This window comes from Tamandua tetradactyla, chromosome 26 (assembly GCF_023851605.1).
Source record: "Tamandua tetradactyla isolate mTamTet1 chromosome 26, mTamTet1.pri, whole genome shotgun sequence".
Classification (NCBI taxonomy): domain Eukaryota; kingdom Metazoa; phylum Chordata; class Mammalia; order Pilosa; family Myrmecophagidae; genus Tamandua; species Tamandua tetradactyla.
In genome coordinates this window covers 20,283,386-20,301,437 of record NC_135352.1, presented here as the reverse complement: position 1 = coordinate 20,301,437, position 18,052 = coordinate 20,283,386, and the positions used below count along the sequence as shown (strand labels likewise).

The window sequence follows — 18,052 nt, the reverse complement described above, 5'->3', positions numbered from 1 at the left end:
GACAGCAAAGTAGAGAAAGGTGGAGAGTAGATCTGGAATCACACATGAAAAAAATCAAGCCCACTATCACTCATCACCCAGGTCTGGTTATTATAAAAAGCCCTGTTAATTTTGCTTTTTACTTGTCTATATTCATTTCTCTCCATCACCCTATTCCAAGCTGCCATCAGCTTTCCACTGCACTCTTGCAATAACTTCCTAATTGATCTACATTGCCTAATCTGATTCCCTACCTCAGAGATGCCCACCTTTATTCTCCACACTGCGAAGAAAATCAACGTCAACATGCAAATAATATGTCTCATTCATTCTTCTTCAGAACCTTAATGACTTCCTAATGCCCTTAAAAAGAGAGAGAGAGAAAAACCCATAATCCTTTGGCCTCCTACCAATTCTCAGCTTTATCTGAAATCTTGTTAGCCACATTTTTCCTTTTATCATTCCAGCCACAGTGGACTTCTGTTGGTCTTTGGGGCTCTTTGTGTTCTCTTCTTTAGGCATTTAGATCCGCTATTTTCCCCAACCAGTACCTCCTCTCTCCCTTCTCACCAATTCAGCTTCCACTCCTTCAAATGGTAGGTGCCCTTTTCTGAGTTCCCAGACTAAGTAGGTATGCAATGTGATACTTTGCTTCACTAAATATCACTACTACTATGTATTTGTCTGTCTTTATTTTGTGTGCCACAAAGTAGATGCTAGGAACCACATTGATCAGAATCGCCTTCCCATGTGGTTCCTGGTTGGGTTTGCCCATGAGTAGTGCTCTCAAGAGATTTAGTAGGCAAAAGAGACATCATTATTTTGGATGGCAATTGCAGGCAGATGAAGCAGCAAAATATGAGCTTTGCAGGCACTCTTGCAAATCACCCCAGTAGGTTCTGGAGATATTATGGAAAAAATGGAGATTTATAGTATAAGCAATTGTGTATGTTAGCAAAGTTTAAGTCACCCATGTGGCTGAGTGAAAATAACCACATAGAACATGGATTCTAGCTCATGCTCTGATTAGCCAGGCAACCCTAGTTAATTTAACTGAAGAGTCTTTCAATTTTCTCAGGTTTTGCTGGGAAATAAAAGGATACGTAGCATGTGCAATTGCTATAAATAAATAGTATCCCCTTGTTAAAATCTGCTTAGATACAGTGTAAGTCCTCTTTATTTTTTGAGGCTGACATACCATAATGATGCCAGGAGGTTTGCTTAATGAATTTTGCTCAGCATTTTATTATTTGACACTTTTACAATTTTTAATCTTACTTAAACTGCATGGTTCACTCACTAAAATTCTGCAGGCTCACTTCCCTAAAATCAGTGCAATGTACATTCATGTTTGTAAAATTTTACTTAAAATGAACTCAAATTTCCACTTTTTTTTGTATTTTTAGTAAGGCATGATCACGAGAAAAGGATGAAGTATTACTGTTGCTTTCGGCAGACAGCTGACCTTGTCAGGAAATTAGTCACAAGTATTTTGTGTATTCTCTACCCACTGTACTTCCTTAACTGTCCCTGAAGTGCATGCAGTTTAGGACCTGGAATGTATTTTCTTGCTTTTTAGCTTGCCTTTTAATTGTTTTTCTAAAGCAGGACATGACATATCAGGTAATAGGAATTGAGGTAAACAGGACTTTAGTGTGAGATTTTATGTTAATCTGACTTGAAGTTGGGCTGTGTTTACTGTTGCTGTAGCTGTAGGTAACAGAGGTTTCAGTTTCCTCTTCTGTGCATGTTTTTGTTTCCCCTGTTATATTTTTGGTTTTCCCTGCAAATTCCTAAGTAGAGCCTGTGGTTTGCAGTTCTTTCAGCTCTAAATCCACTATTATATTGGGGCCTGTTAGGGTTTTGGAGAGGGGAAGAATTCTCTCTCTTTATGATTACATCTCAGGCCATTAGTGGACCGGTGTCCCTAAACTGTGACCTTCCAAGAGTTCCTTAGCCTTTTTTCCCCCCTTTCTCTCATTACTCCATTAGGTGAGACAGGAAAGGTGGAGGGGGGCTGGAATTGATCCCTTGAGCTGCTTAGGTAAGATAAAGCTCTGATAACATCTTTTCTCTAGAGAGTAAGCTTTTATTATGGAGAAGGCACTGGGCTATTTCAAAACGGTTACTTTTCCTGTCCCCTTTCCAAAGATTTGAGAATATTTTTCTTGGCTCTTCACTGTGAGAACCTAGTGAGGTCCCTAGATGTAAAACACCTAAAAATGTATGCAGCCCCTCTTGCACTAATTCACACTGAACCTCCATCAATTTGTCAAAATTACCATTTAAAAGTTCCTACCAGTGATGGGCTCCAGTCATTTCTGTGTTTATGATCTGGGCTGTGAGTCTCTGTCCATGAGTCTTCTGTTTGTCCATATTTCAGGGTGGTTTTTGCCCTTAGCCCTCAATTCTCAGGTGAGTACAAAAAAAGTTATTGATTTTCAGTTTGTACAGCTGTTTTCTTATACAGACTTGAATGATAACTTCCAAGCTCTTTAGATGTTGGAGGTGAAACCAGAAGTTTTTCATACAAAATGTAATCTTTCTCAAAGGAAAATAGATATGTTGGTCCCTCAATGCCACTTATTGTTGACATTTTATTATAATTTTATGTTAAAATATACAAACCGAGGTTTTAATTATGTAGAGAGGGTGAGATTTTTTTTAAACCAATAATTAAATTGGCTGAAGAATGTGGAAGTAATCAAATAGGGAAGTGGTTAGCATTGTGGAAATGAACATATATAATTAAAAATAGTAGTCATACTAAGTATATCTTCCATTCTGGCAAAAATAAACCCAATTAGGATAGAAAATTTGAAATTTAGTGTCATAGTTTGTTACACCCAGAGTAGGACTTTTCTGATTATGTTGCATTGACAGTGGGTATCCAAATTAAACAGTATGCAAAGTGGTTTTTAAACTCTAGATTATTCAAAGACTCCAATAGGACCATATTCTACAGTGAGACATATATTGTCAACCTAGATATGACAGACTAAGCTACAAGGCACTAAAGAAATATATTAGGGGTATTAGAATTACAATCCAGGGAGTACACATTTAGGTAGCAACTCTTGGCATTTCCAGGCAAGAGTTTTTGAAGGAAAAGATTATGCAAATTGTTTGTGATTGGTGGATGTTTGGGTTATTCTAATTGCCCTTAAGGTTAGATAGTTAGCTGAGTTCTTTATCTGGTGGTTTGTTTATGGTATCCAAGTGTCCATAGGGTTCTGAGAACACTATTACTTGAGGCTTTGCATACTGTGGCAGTCTGTTCCCTTGCTGAGGCCTGCATAAGAGTAGCCTCCAGAATGACCTTGTCACTTCATTTTAAATCTCTTAGCCAGAGAACTTTATTTTATGTATTTTAATATTCCCCCTTTTGATCAAGATCTTTCTTCGAAAGCATCACTAATCGACATTTGATATTAATTCCTTAGCACCAGCGAGGCTCATCCATCCCTGGAATTCGGTCATTCCCCACGTAGAGGGGAAAGTACTGAGTTTATTTGCGGAGTTTGGCTTGAGGCATGGGCACTTTTACAAAGATGTTTTCAGGGGGTGACTCTTAAGTATTAATTATAATTATGTTTCCTTTCATCATTACAGAAATAAATTTTATAATTGTAAACTTCAAGTTTAAGGGTTTGGCTAGTAAACATAATTTGGGAAGCAGTTGTCACGTTATTCTGAAGATGAGATAATGAATAAGTTATAGTGACTATATAAAATAAAAAAGGATCAGCAAGGAAGGCTTGAAATATGTTATGAATCTAGTTTCCTCAAGGTCTAAGATTTAGCTAATTAAATAAGTGCCTATGGGGGTGGCCAATGACTGAGGCCCTTCTGTGGAATCTAAATTAGCACAGATCCAGCAATTTGATAGATTGTCTAGGTCAGTACCTTTATGTATGACTGCGAAACAGTTGATCAATGGAAAGGGTCTAGGAAGAGAGGGTAAATGTGAGAGCAGTTTAAAAAGGGGTAAAAATCATTGTTGGAGGGACAGAAATGGACTGGAATACACAGAAGGGGTGAGGGAGAAATAAAAATGCAAATAAGAGAGTTAATAGGATAATAATGAATAGTATAGCAGTGTTGCTGAGTTCATTTCAATCTGGTGAAAATGAGGCCTGCTCTTGGATCCTGGGTGAGCCTTTCATATCTGATGCCTTCTACTTCTGGGCGAATTAAGCTTATGATCTATTAGTTATAAATTATACAGGCCTGGTTCTGAGTTTTGGAAGTGCTGTCTGCATCAGATGCCCTCTATTTCACAACCTTGGTAATTTTGAGCTTTAGATCCCCAGTAGGAATGGATTTTCAAGCAAGACTGGGGCCTTTTATTAAGTGAGAAATATAAATCCAAGAACCAGTACCTTCTATTTTAGCTGCATGTGGGTTAGTTAAAAGTACCTGTTAGGTCCTGTCCAGTGAGGTTGGAATGCATCTTTAAGGAGGCATCGTTTCCGATATACAAAAAAAAAAAAAAAACTGCAGTTTTGAGGTTTTGAATATCTTTGCCTCCCAGGAGCATGCTGCAAAAGGATTGTTCTATCAGGGTTTCCTTTTTTTTTTAACGTTTTGATTAGTTCCTGAAAGTAAGTTAGCATGCTTCCTTCTATGAGGCAGGGCTCATATATTTCAAAGTTTATTCTCATAGTTCTCCCTGTGTAAAATTTTAAATAGGGGTACTTATGTTTTCCAACTCATGAATTTAGTTAAATTGACTTTTAATTATACCATTGGTTCTTTCTATTAGTCTGAGTATTGGTTTGTGATAGGGACAATGAAAATGTTGCAAAGTAACCTATATTTTGCATAGTTTTCATAATTTGTTCTGTAAAGTGGGTTCTTTGGTCACTGTGAAGTTCTGACAGAATCCTCACTTTGGAAATATTTTTTAATAAAACCCTTGCAACAGTAGCCTCAATAGTTTATCTATAGGAAAAGGGTTCAGCCCAATGGAAGTACATACAAATCATTATTAAAACACACTTATAGCCTTGGGATGGGCGTAAATGAATAAAGTCTAATTGCCAAATTTCAAAAGGTACAACAGGGAAGGGAAAATGTCCTTGAGAGCTATGGAAATGTTTTCCTGGACTATGCTTACGACAATTTAAACAATTGTAATAAATGTTCATAGCTAGTTTAGGGGATGGTTTTCAGAAATACTGCATTCCCCAACTTACCATTTTATCAATATTTCAGTGAGTCATACTATGAATAATTTTCACAACAGTTTCTTGGAGACAAGTAGGGAAGACTGGTTTACCATTGGGGTAAACCATGATTTAATTACAGGCTTATAAAAGCAGCAAGCATTTTAATCCCTTTCCCACTTTATGTTTCCATTAGAGTTGTTTGGTTCAAAAGTCATAGACACAGGAATGGGAATATAATTTGCAGATGCATTTTCTGTAGTTATTTTTGTATGTGGTTTCAGCACTTTTTTCTGTATTTGTCCAAGAATGACAAGGAATCTTAATTACAGCTGAAGTCTTTGGTAACAGTGTAAGAATTCGAGAGTTTTGCCACGCAAAGGAGGACTCCAAGAGATGTTCTCTCATGCAACACGCAAGGGGTTTATTTACCACACATGCGTGGGGCTCACTGAACACGCAGGAACAGAGAGCCCCGAGCCTGGGTTTGGGAAGCCTTTTTAAGGGCCAGGATAAGGGGGTGGGGTTTGAGGGTTGAACATGAGTTACAGGTTCTGCTTTATGTAGGAAGTAGATAACAAACAGTTTCACAACAAGTATTTCTGGCGCCAGGAGTCATGGGGGTTGCAAGAAGCAGATAACCGCCCCGGGAAAGTCCCGGGTTGTTTTTCTTAGCCTGATGGGGCCCATAACTCTTTCCTTTACAATCCTTCTTTACTTAAGAAAAGTTAGCTACTGTTAAGCTTTATAAAATCCTTCTTTACATTCCCCACTCCTTTTTGTACATATCTCTAATCTTAGAGATTTTCTGGGTTATTTAACATTGAGTACTGTTGTCTGATGAGCATTATTTTGACATTTCTAATTTGCCTTTGTAAAAACTGTATAATTCTATTTAGAATACATGGTCTTATAGTTATTATTAAAAGTAACACAGTTAAAGGCCCAACGAGAGCAGATAATAGCATTGTCAAACCGGGGGACTTAGTAAACCAAGATTCAAACCATCCCTGTTGCGCCTCTCGTTCTTTTTGTCTTTCACGAAGGCGCTCTCTGAGTTTTGTCATGGACTCTTTAACAACACCAGAGTGATCCGCATAGAAACAGCACTGTTCTTTTAAAGCTGCACATAGTCCCCCCTCTTTAAGGAAAAGCAAGTCAAATCCCCGCCTATTCTGCAGAACTACTTCTGAAAGGGAGGTTAGAGAGTTCTGAAGGGCTGAGACAGATCTTTCTATTTCTTTTAAGTCTTGATCTATCGCGGCCTGTAATTGACTGGTTTGCTGATTGCTATGTACAATGGCAGCAGTCCCTGTGCCTATGCCAGCAGCTACAGTTACCCCCATAAGGACTGCTAGAGTTATTGAGATTGGTTCTTTTTTGTATCTGGCTTGGCTTAATAGTGTAGTTTCTAAGTCTGTCCCTGAATGACAGAGAATTCGGGGGTATATAGAAACTAATACACAATAGTTGGCAGAGCTGTTAAAAACCTTTGTAGATACACAAGGGGTAATTCCAGTGTCACATGCCCACTTCAAACCTGGGGGAGGTTGAAGGAATTTATCATTATCTTGGGTTTGATTAATGGTGACACATAAGATTTTAACGTGGGGAGGAGGGTTACCTATACAAGTTCCTTGTCCCGTAACTTCAGACAAGGTGAGTTTATGGTTGCCGTCCCAGTCGCAAGACGTGCCAGAAGGGAGGATGGTATATGATGTGTTTATAGCTATTCCTTCATAATAGGGCGGCGAAGCCGACAGGCAAAGCCAGCATGACTGGGTGAGACTAGCTCGGGAGTGACTGAGGGCAGAAAAGGCTCCTAGAATTAGGTTGTATAATCGGTTGCCAGGAGTCTCTGGATTGTAGGGAGAAGTACTATTGGGAGTCGGAAGGGGGGAAGAAGTGGGAATTAGGGAGCTATTGCTAGGCCTTCCTGGGGGCGTAGGCTTCGCACGAGGCCCTGGGTTTTTCATAGTCAGAACAGGGTTGGGGCCTACCCTGATAGCTTTTTGGGGAATTTCTTCCTTTTTAATTAGTATTAGCCTCCCCCTGTCTGTGCCGGTTTCGTATAATCTGGCTCCCCAGGTTTTTCCAGTTATCCAACTATTATCTGAGGGGTTAGTGATATTAAGCCAAATTTTAGTGCAAGGGTTTTGTGAGAAATCTGTTGTAGGCCTACCGCTGGTCATGAGTGTTCCATGGTGGGCCCCGGGCCATCCATCAGACCCACAGCTTCCAAGATTAGAACAGGTTTTCTGGTACCCTATTTTGAGGAAGGGGTCGCCTAAGGTTGTCCATTTTGAAGCTAAAGTCTCACAGCCCCAGTAGGCATAATAATAGTGTCCTGGGCTGTTACAGTAACTTTTTCCCTGATTGGATGCAGGACATAGGTAGATGGGGGTCAGGTCGCAACAGGGCTTGTTCCCCAGAGTGGTAAGATTACAAGGGGTCACTAGAAAAGAAGGCTCCTCTGCTCCCTCCCAAGTTTTTATAGTCTTCCCATCATCCCATCTGGTTATTGTCCATTTCCAAGGCTTATGCGGGTTGGAATTGGGTTCCCCTAGGGGAAGGAGGAGAAGGAGTAGTAACCCTATGAACCCGCAGCTTGAGAGGATTGTCAGTCCTTTCCAGTTTCCATTGGGACTCAGAGGGCGAAGGCGCAGGTTTGAGATGAGACGCATGGATCCAGGATGCGATGCCATCGACCTTGACTGCGGTGGGGGTGGTCAAGAGTACCTGATACGATCTTTTCCAGCGAGGTTTAAGAGTCTGTACCTGGTGGCGGCGGACGTAGATGAAGTCTCCCACCTGATATTAATGCGGAGTTCTGTTGTCTCCTGGCTGGTAGGAGGTGGAGAGCTGCCGCCACAGGAACCACTGGGCTTTTTCCAAGGCTCGCAGCCTGTCAAGCAAGGGGGTATGGAGGGAACTATTAATTTCTAGAATGGAGGACATGTCCTTGACTGGAGGTGGCGCTCCATACAAGATTTCATAAGGGGTTAGATTACACATGAGAGCAGAGGGGGTATTCCTGGCCCTGAACAGGGCATAAGGCAGGAGCATGGTCCAATCTTTCAAGCCAGTCTCTATAGCTAATTTGGTTAGGGTCTTTTTAATTGTCCTGTTCATTTTTTCTACCTGTCCTGAGCTTTGGGGTCTGTATGCGCAATGCAATTTCCAATCAATCCCCAATATCCTGGCCACACCCTGACTTACCTGGGCTACAAATGCGGGTCCGTTATCTGACCCTATTACCTTTGGTAGACCGAACTGGGGAAAAATTTTTCCATAATCTTCTTGACTATGACCTGGGCCGTTTCCTCTTAGTTGGGTAGGCTTCAACCCATCCTGAAAAGGTGTCTATAAAAACTAGTAAGTATTTAAGTCCATATTTTGCAGGTTTAATTTCAGTAAAGTCGACTTCCCAGAATTGCCCAGGTCGAGTTCCCCTTAGTCTTTTTCCGTTAGGAGCTTTGGTGGGGTAGCCGTTTACGATTTCACATGCCTGACACTCTCTGGCTACGCGATCTGCCAGTTCTTTTCTTTTTGAGGCTGCCAGAGGGTACAATTCCCTCTGGTCTTGCAGGAGCTGCTGTAGTTTCCCTGTCTCAGGTGAGTGAGCTGGTGGACCTGCTGTATGTAAGCTAGGGCTTCCGACTCTCCTTGGGGTGTAACCTCAGATAGTGTCTCAGGGGGTTGCTGGTTTTCTTTGGTTATTAGGACCAAGTTTATAGGGTTGCTTAATGCTGCCGCTTTTGCTTCTTTATCTGCTTGCCTATTACCCATGGTTACTGGGTCCGAGCCTCTTTGGTGGCTAGCACAGTGGACAATGGCTAGTTCTTTGTTTCAGCCCTGGCTGCCTTGTTGCATGTTTCCAGCATCGCTGAGGGTGGATTTTATACATGCTATTTTAATTGTCCCCAACATTTCCCCCCTTTGTTTTTTTAAAAGGATGGAGGAAGAATGCTGATCCAGCATTCTTTTGGCATTAACCTTTGCTGGAGGAAGTAGAGGCCTCATCCCCCAGGTTGTTTGTGGCTCTGTTTTTCTGGGGAGAGGAATTTTTGCAGAGTGAACCTCTATGCAAGATGAGGCATACTTCTCAAGGAGCTCAAAAATGGCCTTTAATTGTTTTGGCCCTCCTTTGCAGTGCTTTGCCTTGCACCCAGCGGTACCAATCATAGCATAAGCTAGAAGCATATTTTCGAGTTGTATGCTGCTCCCGTAGGAGTGGGGATTCTTACCCGAGAGGGTGGGTAGCAGTCAGATATTTTGGTTTCATACCTTGGTTAGCGAGATGAAGCCGGTGATAATGCACTTGAATGGGCCTGCTTAGGGCAGAATTAATTTGGTCCTTAATTAGCTGTATTATTCTTTTTTTTTCTTACTAATTTTTTTTCCTCTCTTTCTCTTTCCCTCCTTTGTTCTTTTTTCTCCTCTGTTTCTCTCTTATAAAACACTTTTTTAGCTTCTTTGACTAAATCTCGCAAGACTAGGTCCTGCAACCTGTCTAAGCGCTGCAGCTTGCATCTAATGTCTGGAGCTGATTGGCCAATAAAGGCCATGGCCACTGAGGCTCTTTGATCCTCTGATTGAGGGTCAAAGGGAGCACACCTACGGTATGCTTCCATTCGTTTTTTTTTTTTTTTTTTTTTTTTAAAAAGACTGAGGGCGATTTGTCCGTTCCCTGAATAATTTCTTTTACCTTGGCCAAATTGATGGGCCAGCGTGCGGCTGCTCGGAGGCCCACTACTAGAGTCTGGAGATAGATGGACAGATGCTCCCTACCTTTAGAGGTGTTCAGGTCCCAATTAGGGTGGCGCAGCGGGAACCGATCGTCGATGACATGCTGGAGTTGGGTGGGTCTCCCATCTTGTCCGGGAACTTGCTTCCTGGCTTCCAGGAGGATCCAATCTCGCTCTTCCGTGGTGAAGAGAGTCCCCAGGAGTTGTTGACAATCATCCCAAGTGGGCTGGTGAGAGAATATAAGGGACTCCACCAATCCAGTCAGCCTAGTGGGAGCCTCAGAAAAAGGAGGGTTATTATTTTTCCAGTTATATAAGTCAGAGGAGGAAAAGGGCCAGTATTGTAGAGCAGGCATTTCTCCCCCGTGTCTATCATCCACTGGAGGCCCGTACGGTCTGAGGGGGAGAGTGACCGCCACATCAGATGGGCTTTGTGCTCGTCTGCTTCGTGTACTATGTGCCGGTCCTGGTTCATCTGGGATCGTCTGTTGGTGAACCTGCGGAGAGGGAATGGAAGAGGGCGGAGAGAGAGAGCTAGAGGATGGAGACGGTGAACTAAGAGAAGGGGGGTCCTGTACCGGAGCTGAAGGGTAGGGAGAAGGGGAAGAAGGACCTGCATCGAAGAGGAGTAGATCCGATTGGGATTCCAGTAGGACTGCAGGAGGTAAGGAAGGATAGAGTTTCGGAGCTTGAGAAGGATCCAGCACCTTGATTGGGAGTGCAGAGGGAGAGTCATGTTGACCAAGAGGAGTAAGAAACGGCTTTACCCATGGAGGTGGGTTTTCACACAGGTCCTGCCGAACCATGATGTAGGGCTGCTGATCCGGGTGGCCATACGGGTCAGGGCGGAAGATGACTGACTTGACGGCCCGAATCAAGGGTAGATGAAAAGCTCCTTCACGAGGCCATTCCACGTTAAAGGAGGGCCACTCGGCCGAGCAGAAGGTCTGCCATTTGCCTTTTTTACAATAAGAGATAGATTCTGACCTCTTTCCCTGACCTCAGACCAGTGTCTTTAAGGTCAGAGAAAGTGGAGTCGACATTCCCTGACCCATCTTTGGTAAAACAAAAACAATTCCTAACACACAAATACAGACAGACACACACAGAGCCGGCACACCACGTTTATACAGTTTCAGAGACACAGCTCAGACTGGCCTGATGACTGTGATCGAGTCTCTCCCCGTCAGAAGTGAAACAGAATCAAAGTCGGCCCTGTAGGAAGCCTCCAGGCGTCCCCGGAGGTCCCCCAATCCCGAGGCGTCCCTCAGGAGAGTGACCTGCAACCCCTGGACACATCTGTCGGTTGCGGTCGGGGAGTGCTCACGCGACTCTCCGACAGTCACTGCCAGTCTGACAGACTAAGCGATCGCACCTCAGAGAAAAAGGCCTCACTTACCCCGAGAGAAAGAGCTGTTGGAGCCTCCCCTTACGAAGAGCAGATCTTGGTGGGACTTCCAAATGTAAGAATTCGAGAGTTTTGCCACGCAAAGGAGGACTCCAAGAGACATTCTCTCATGCAACACGCAAGGGGTTTATTTACCACACATGCATGGGGCTCACTGAACACGCAGGAACAGAGAGCCCCGAGCCTGGGTTTGGGAAGCCTTTTTAAGGGCCAGGATAAAGGGGTGGGGTTTGAGGGTTGAACATGAGTTACAGGTTCTGCTTTATGTAGGAAGTAGATAACGAACAGTTTCACAACAAGTATTTCTGGCGCCAGGAGTCATGGGGGTTGCAAGAAGCAGATAACCACCCCGGGAAAGTCCCGGGTTCTTTTTCTTAGCCTGATGGGGCCCATAACTCTTTCCTTTACAATCCTTCTTTACTTAAGAAAAGTTAGTTACTGTTAAGCTTTATAAAATCCTTCTTTACAACAGTATATATAGCTCTAAGAATTTCCTAACATAAATCTGTTTTTGTTTGCTGTTTGTCTTCAATTGGAGGTTAAAAAAATTCTTTATTTCTATAATATCCCAAATCATAAACAGCTCCCAAAGCATACTGATTATCATCCTATATATTTTCTGTTTTCCTGATAATATTCAGGTTCTTGTGAGGACAAGAATTTCAGCTTGCTCAGTTGAGGTATGATTACATAAGGAAATAATAAATTGTTTCATGCTTAGAGGTAATAGCAAATCCAATATGGTAGATTTCTGAGTTATTTTTAAGCTTGAAACCATCTGTATACCAAATAATATTTACATTATCAATAGGGTTTCTTGTAGATCTATTTGAGGTATAATAGTCAGTTAAAGCTATGCAATCTTGGAGAGTTTCCTCAGAAATAGCAGTACAAAAAGTTGTGCCAAGGAACAAAAGAGATTGAGTATGAAAAGTAGATGGGTGGGAAAAGTGGGAGAATTTTATAAATTAATATGTTGGTAGAGAGGGTGCCAACAGAATGGGGGAAATAAATAGTTAAGGGAGATCCCATAATTAATTCTTCAATCATTTCTAAAAGTTTTACAGTTGCATCAATGAACCTTTTGCAAAGGGAAAGTCTTCTGGCTGTGGTATCCAATTGTTCGCTATATTATCTTAGAAGTTTATGTTGGTTTTTATGGTTTTTGAGTAAGGAAGCCTTGGATGTTTCCTTCTCATTCATAGACAAAGAGAAAAAAAAGAAGGTAATTTCTAATTAGGATGTTCCAGAGCCAGAGTGCTGAGCATACTTTATTTCCTTAAAGGAATTTTGACTAGTTTCATCTTAAATAAGGGGCACGATTTGTTTACCTTTAAACAGGCATATAAAGTTTCAGTCATCAAAGAAAAATTGGGAATCCAATTTCTATATTACCCTGTAAGGCCTAAAAGTCTTTTCAATTGACATTTAGTGTTGGGAGGAGGAAAAATTCCAATGTTTTAGATTCCCTTAAGGTATAGGAGATGGCCCTGGGGGCAAGGAGATATAGGGCAGAAAGAATGCATCCTGTATCAGTAGGCATTGTGGACCACACATGGGTTGGAATAGTATCTAAAAAGAGGGTGGTGTTTAAATTTTATTTCTTTAACTGAAAGGTCAGGGATTTGCATGGGATTAATTCCTTATCCTGGCCTGTTGAATCTGATGCTAAAAATTGCTAATTTTTCCCCTTTTGGAAGAAAGATATCTATGCTTAGAATAATCCAAGGAAATCTCTTCCCAGATGGTGAATTGACGGAGAAAGGACTAATAAAAATAGATGAGTGCCTTGAAGAGGTCCTATCTGAAAAGGAATTGGAGGGATTAAAGATGGTCATGGGTTTATTAGAGATTCCCACTGTTACCATATTTTGATTTCCTAGGTTCTTGGCTGTGCTGCAAGAAAGAATTCAGAGGCACAGATCGAGCAAGTAGGTAAGAAATGTATTAAGTGCATTGTAAAGAAAGAAAGAGGAGGGCGAGAGACCCCTAACATTGGAACCAATGGCTTTTATTGCTTTGCTTCACTTACTTCGCTCCCCCTTTCTTCTCTGTAGGGTGGTGCCTGGTGGTATATAGTGCATTTGGGTGGGTCAGTTGGTTCCATCCTTATCTATGGATGACTGATTTAGTTGGAGGTTGTTTGGTGCCACCCTTTTCTGTAGATGACTCACGCAGGTGGGGTCCTTTGGTTCCAGATGGGTCAGCTGCCTGGGTGTTTTCTGTAAGTGGGTAGCCCCTGGGCAGGGTGTTTGTGCCAGACATAGAGCCTGCTGACTTTGTGATGCAGAGGAAGAAGAAAGGAGAAGTTTAATGGAGGGGTAGAGCAGTCAGGAGTTTTGGATAAATTTTCAAACTTGAAAATACACATTTTTTCCCTCCCATCTCTCCCTGTTCTAGACTGCCTTACCACATTGGAATTGTTTCTGTATTCTGGGGAGCAGAGGTAATAAGGGTGGTGGGTTTTAAGACAGAGAAATGGCCCTAATATCTATTAGACTCCATTTGTCATCTTTTCCAACTATCATATCTATTTTGCCTGAAACTGTGACATGGACAATTGGAAAAGCCCCTGCGGCCCTAGCAGTTATATTGAAAGGCACTTTGCTTTCTTAGAAGGCACAGATCATTTGGTAGGTTGCTGCTGTTTAAGTTTTGGCCATTCTTTTTCCATTGTCCAGGTTGTTTGCAGTAATTATAAGTGCTGGGGCCCTGAACCCTGCTGCTTAAAGTACTCGTAGGCACTTATTTAGCTGGTGTTTTAGCTTGAGAGGATATCTTTTTCTCAGCTTTCTTAAAAGGTGTGATCTAATTATTAAGTTCCATTGTGACCCAATTTAGTTTATATTTAGAGTGGTGGTTAGTTCTTAAGAAAGGCCATTAACAGAAGAAGAATTAAATAGGGTAAGGGTTTCAGAGTTACTACATGAAAATTGTTTATATAGTTTTTTCCTAGCCTGTTATAATATTCATATATGGGCTCATTGGGTTTTTGGGTAAATTGGATTTTTCTCCACTAATTTGAGGGGAAACTTCAGATGTGAAATTCTTTAGCTAGCTTAAACACTTCATTTTGTCAGTAGGTCTTTGTTTTGAAACATCCAGTTAGCTTTGCTCAGCCTTTGGCCTGACCACTTCACCAGCAGTTGTGTGAATTAATTGGTAAAGGGGTCTTCAGAAGGATTTGAGAAATCATATCACTAGAGAAGGGGAGTGAGACTTAATCCAGGATATGGAGGAAGAAGACAGGAGGGATTTGATGGTGAGTTAAAACAGTCAGGAGTTTTAGATAATTTTTCAAACTGGAAAATGCACTTAGGTAAGTCTTCATTAGTTTTCGTTATTTTAGTACTTGTTTCTTGAAGAGGTAATTTTAGAATTAGTTATATGTTTGGCAGCTTCCAGCTTCCTTAATTTTAGAGCCTCTATTTTCCTAGCTGAAACATAAAAAGACACTAATTTATTCAGAACAAGAGATCCCCATTGTGGCCATTATAATTCTAGATTTTCTCTAGTGTGCCAGGTCCAGTGGGATAAGATTTTATATGAGACAGAGCCATAATTTTTGTACATGAAACCAGCTGGTGTGTTAGATGGTTGTGCACCGTTTAATTTCTCAGAGGGATTAGAACCCCGTTCTCTTAGTTCTGATTGTGAGTCATTCTAAAACCTAAGGCTGAGGTGAATTGCCTAGGTTTTGGGCAAGTGTGATGTTTTACAGTGTGCCTTTCCTCTGATACTTCACCTGGCGGACAGCCTGTGCTGTAATTGTCTAACCTGCAGCCAAGTATCCCTAGCTGCTCAGAAATTGTCTTGAGGGTGGCGGGTGACCTTGTGTCAGTCTATCCCATCCCTGACCACCTTATCTTTTTTTGGGAATTTTGATCTTTGGAAGCCAGGGCTTCTCATCAAAAGGTGGTGGGTGCTCCAATAGTGTTTATTTTAATGCCCTTCCTGTGCCCACCAAAATAATTATTTGATTGCTCACAGTCAGAACTGAGGTCAAATTGATTGTTAGGAAGGCTAGGCAGGTGTCCCTTCCTTGAAAAGAGCTCATTACCCAAATGGGAATTTTAAAGTTCTATCTGAATTCTCACTAGACCAGAAAATTTTCCTTTTATAGCCTCAAGGGCAAACACAAAGGACTTCTAGGTCAGCAAGGAACTTTTAGCAGCCCAACCAAATCTAAACTGAAGTTAACAAACTGGACTTCTGCCACATGCTCAAACCGAAGGAACATATGGCCCTTTAGTAGAAACCACCCAAGAAAGGGAAGTTCAGAGTCAGGGAACTCACTGCCAGGAACCCTGGACAGTCAGGGAGATAGTTCTGTGCTCAGATCCACGATGGCTCCATAGTCTGACCGATGGTCACCTGCGACCATGTTTCTGACACCATGTAATGCCACTGAAAATAACAAACTAAACAGCCAGGTAATAACGGCAATTATTTGGGATTTTAGAATTGCAATTCTGGGAGCACAGGTTCAGTTTGCAACCCAAATCCTGTTCCATATAATAGCATTTCTAGGCAAGGGCTTTTAAAGGAAAAGAAGATTAGATTATTTAAATTGTTTGTGGTTGATGGATATTTGTGGTACTCTAATTGTTCTTAAGGTTAGATAGTTAACTGAATTCTGGTCTTGTGGTTTATTCATGGTGTCCGGATGTCCCTAGGGTTTGAGGAACATTGTTAGTTAAGTCTTTGCCTATTGTGGCAATTTTCAATATCAGGCTGAGAGCTGCATAAAAGTAACCTCCGGAATGACCTCCTGACTCCATTGTAAATGTCTTAGGCGTAGAAACTTTATTTAATTTTTTTCCCCCCATTATTTACCTTTACTCCATATGTTCCTCTCATCCGCTGACAAGGTAGAAAAAAGGAGCACCAGACACAAGGCCTCCACAATCACACAGCCACATTGTGAAAGCTATACCACCACACAATCACCATCAAGAAACATGGCCACTGGAACACAGCTCCACACCCTCAGGCAGTTCCCTCCAGCCTCCCCACCACATCCCGGACAACAAGGTGACATCCACTCAATGCACAAGAATAACCTCCAGGACAACCCCCCGATTCCGCCCGGAATCTCCCAGCCACCGACACCCCATCTCACCCCACTCTTCCTCCCCTTGGTCGAGAAGGTCCTCTCAATCCCCCGATGCTGGGTCTCAGCTCATTCTAGAGTTTTTCTCAATCCCTTGATGCTGAACCTCAGCCCACCCCGGGACCTCTGCCCCACGCTGCCAGGAATATCCACACTCCTGGTAGCCATGTCCCACATAGACAGGGGGAGGGCAGTGAGTCCGCTTACTGCGCTGGCTGGAGAGAGAGGCCACATCCGAGCAACAAAAGAGGTTCTCCTGGGGGTGACTCCCAGGCTCAATTTTAAGTAGGCTTGACCCATCCCCTGTGGGGTCAAGTTTCATATGAACAACCCACAAGACTTGGGGCTCAGCCTACAGCCCCGGCTGTCCACACTGCCTGTGAGAATATCAAGAATTCAACTTGGGGAAGTTGATTTTCCCCCCATTCTCACCATTCCCCGAAGGGGACTCCGCAAACACTTTTTCACTCACTGATCAAATCACTCTGGGATTCATCAGGGCACCACCCAGACAAACCAACAAAATCCCATGCCCTATACAAAGTTCCATATACTTAAGGTGTTCAATCAACTATTTACATAAGTTATATTAGGAGATGCACTAGTCAAAGTATAGATTTGTACCAAATAAACATTTTTTGCTATAGTCTCACACGTTAGTTGAAATTTTAAAGTATTAATTACCATCTATTTTCAGCACACTGCAGTAATGACATTCTTTTGTTCTTCCTCATGCAAAAACATTTTTAAATTTGTACATTTAGTCACTATCATTATACATTCTAGGCATTCCTAGATTACACCATCTCAATCTTTATTGTCTATCTTTCTTTGTGATTTCATTTATGCCCCAGCCCTCCTCCCTCTATCATTCTCATATGCAGTTTCTTTCAGTGTTTTAACATAATTGTATTACAGTTAGGTAATATTGTGCTGTCCATTTCTGAGTTTTTATAGTCAGTCCTGTTGCACAATCTGTATCCCTTCAGCTCTAATTACCCAATATCTCACCCTATTTCTATCTCCTGATGGTCTCTGTTACCAAGGAAATATTCCGAGTTTATTCACTAATGTCAGTTCATATCAGTAGACCATACAGTATTTGTCCTTTTGTTTCTGGCTAATCACACTCAGCATAATGTCCTTAAGGTCCATTCATGTTGCTACATACTTCATAACTTTATTCTGTCTTACAGCTGCATAATATTCCATCTTATGTAAATGTCACAGTTTGTTTAGCCAGCTGTCTGTTGATGGATATTTTGGTTGTTTCCATCTCTTGGTAATTGTTAATAATGCTGCTATAAACATTGGCCTGTAAATGTCCATTTGTGTCCTTGGCCTCGTGTCCTTTGAGTAGAGACAGCATATAGATGGCTCCTGTCTTTTTAATCCATTCTGCCAGACGATGTCTTTTGATTGGAGAGTTTAATCCATTAATATGCAGTGTTATTACTGCATGGCTAGTACTTTCTTCTACTATTTTGCCTTCTGGATTTTATATGTCATTTCTAATTTTCCTTCCTTTTACCTTTACTCAAAGTCTTCCTTTCTACACTCTTCTCCACACCTCTCTCTTCTGTCTTCGTATCTGTCTCTAGTGTTCCCTTTAGTATTTCTTGCAGAGCTGGTCTCT

General features: G+C 41.8%; 1 long non-coding RNA gene across 3 annotated transcripts in view; it reads right to left on the bottom strand.

The window, feature by feature from the left end:
* The window catches only part of LOC143669742 (uncharacterized), a 266,208-nt gene that overhangs the window by 62,940 nt on the left and 185,216 nt on the right, over positions 1-18,052 (bottom strand). Inside the window, exon 5 of one of the 3 annotated variants that reach the window (XR_013169027.1) lies at positions 4,696-8,052. The exons of 1 other annotated variant lie outside the window; for it this stretch is intronic. This is a non-coding gene — a long non-coding RNA (uncharacterized LOC143669742). Of the gene's footprint in view, positions 1-4,695; positions 8,053-13,480; positions 13,581-18,052 lie in introns of those variants that run through there. One more of the 3 variants, XR_013169028.1, reaches the window with a different exon arrangement.